This window comes from Lissotriton vulgaris, chromosome 5 (assembly GCF_964263255.1).
Source record: "Lissotriton vulgaris chromosome 5, aLisVul1.2, whole genome shotgun sequence".
Taxonomy (NCBI): domain Eukaryota; kingdom Metazoa; phylum Chordata; class Amphibia; order Caudata; family Salamandridae; genus Lissotriton; species Lissotriton vulgaris.
Window position 1 is genome coordinate 728,300,256 of NC_141693.1, and position 2,781 is coordinate 728,303,036.

Here is a 2,781-nt window from a genome sequence, read left to right on the forward strand (position 1 = left end):
TACTTAGATGGCGATTGAGCTGTAAAGTGCAATATCTAGCTCTCATTTAGTTGTATCATAAAAGGGGGTGGTGATGGACAGAGTATCTGAATTAAGCAGAACACTCCTACCCAGTCAACAGATCAGGGCTTGATCCATCACCGTTTTTTAGCTCACTGCACCATCCCAGCTCAGAACCCGGCTACATGCAAATTAGTCTGTCCCTGGCCCAGTGCAGTGAGCTAAAAAACGGTGATGGATCAAGCCCTGATCTGTTGACTGGGTAGGAGTGTTCTACTTAATTCAGATACTCTGTCCATCACCACCCCCTTTTATGAATCGTTTTGTCCACCATGAGCGTGGAAGGGTATGCTCAGACATGAGTCCCTTGCTCACTGCACCATCAGGATTCAAGCAAGCCGGGCCCAAGACGGCTGTAATGCCAGAAACCGGTCCCCGGAAGCTTGTTTCCTTTCCAGTAAAAGAATTGGCTTGGTAGTTTGGTCTGCCCTGTTCCCATGATGCACTGGGCCAGGGACAGACTCATTTGCATGTAGCCATGTTCTGAGCTGGGATGGTGCAGTGAGCTAAAAAACGGTGATGGATCAAACCCTGATCTGTTGACTGGTTAGGAGTGTTCTGCTTAATTCAGATACTCTGTCCATCACCACCCCCTTTTCTGAATCGTTTTGTCCACCATGAGCGTGGAAGGGTATGCTCAGACATGAGTCCCTTGCTCACTGCACCATCAGGATTCAAGCAAGCCGGGCCGAAGACGGCTGTAATGCCAGAAACCGGTCCCCGGAAGCTTGTCTCCTTTCCAGTAAAAGAATTGGCTTGGCAGTTTGGTCTGCCCTGTTCCCATGATGCACTGGGCCAGGGACAGACTAATTTCCATGTAGCCAGGTTCTGAGCTGGGATGGTGCAGTGAGCTAAAAAAAGGTGGTGGATCAAGCCCTGATCTGTTGACTGGGTAGGAGTGTTCTGCTTAATTCAGATACTCTGTCCATCACCACCCCCTTTTCTGTATCGTTTTGTCCACCATGAGCGTGGAAGGGTATGCTCAGACATGAGTCCCTTGCTCACTGCATCATCAGGATTCAAGCAAGCAGGGCCAAAGACGGCTGTAATGCCAGAAACCAGTCCCCGGAAGCTTGTTTCCTTTCGAGTAAAAGAATTGGCTTGGTAGTTTGGTCTGCCCTGTTCCCATGATGCACTGGGCCAGGGACAGACTAATTTGCATGTAGCCAGGTTCTGAGCTGGGATGGTGCAGTGAGCTAAAAAACGGTGATGGATCAAGCCCTGATCTGTTGACTGGGTAGGAGTGTTCTGCTTAATTCAGATACTCTGTCCATCACCACCCCCTTTTCTGAATCGTTTTTCCACCATGAGCGTGGAAGGGTATGCTCAGACATGAGTCCCTTGCTCACTGCACCATCAGGATTCAAGCAAGCCGGGCCAAAGACGGCTGTAATGCCAGAAACCGGTCCCCGGAAGCTTGTTTCCTTTCCAGTAAAAGAATTGGCTTGTTAGTTTGGTCTGCCCTGTTCCCATGATTCACTGGACCAGGGACAAACTAATTTGCATGTAGCCAGGTTCTGAGCTGGGATGGTGCAGTGAGCTAAAAAAAGGTGATGGATCAATCCGGAATCTGTTGACTGGGTAGGAGTGTTCTGCTTAATTCAGATACTCTGTCCATCACCACCCCCTTTTCTGAATCGTTTTGTCCACCATGAGCGTGGAAGGGTATGCTCAGACATGAGTCCCTTGCTCACTGCATCATCAGGATTCAAGCAAGCAGGGCCAAAGACGGCTGCAATGCCAGAAACCGGTCCACGGAAGCTTGTTTCCTTTCGAGTAAAAGAATTGGCTTGGTAGTTTGGTCTGCCCTGTTCCCATGATGCACTGGGCCAGGGACAGACTAATTTGCATGTAGCCAGGTTCTGAGCTGGGATGGTGCAGTGAGCTAAAAAATGATGATGGATCAAGCCATGATCTGTTGACTGGGTAGGACTGTTCTGCCTAATTCAGATACTCTGTCCATCACCACCCCCTTTTCTGAATCGTTTTGTCCACCAGGAGCGTGGAAGGGTATGCTCAGACATGAATCCCTTGCTCACTGCACCATCAGGATTCAAGCAAGCCGGGCCGAAGACGGCTGTGATGCCAGAAACCAGTCCCCGGAAGCTTGTTTCCTTTCCAGTAAAAGAATTGGCTTGGTAGTTTGGTCTGTCCTGTTCCCATGATGCACTGGGCCAGGGACAGACTAATTTGCATTTAGCCAGGTTTTGAGCTGGGATGGTGCAGTGAGCTAAAAAACGGTGATGGATCAAGCCCTGATCTGTTGACTGGGTAGGAGTGTTCTGCTTAATTCAGATACTCTGTCCATCACCACCCCCTTTTCTGAATCGTTTTGTCCACCATGAGCGTGGAAGGATATGCTCAGACATGAGTCCCTTGCTCACTGCACCATCAGGATTCAAGCAAGCCGGGCCGAAGACGGCTGTAATGCCAGGAACCGGTCCCCGGAAGCTTGTTTCCTTTCCAGTAAAATAATTGGCTTTTTAGTTTGGTCTGCCCTGTTCCCATGATGCACAGGGCCAGGGACAGACTAATGTGCATGTAGCCAGGTTCTGAGCTGGGATGGTGCAGTGAACTAAACAACGGTGATGGATCAAGCCCTGATAAGTTGACTGGGTAGGAGTGTTCTGCTTAATTCAGATACTCTGTCCATCACCACCCCCTTTTCTGAATCGTTTTGTCCACCATGAGCATGGAAGGGTATGCTCAGACATGAGTCCC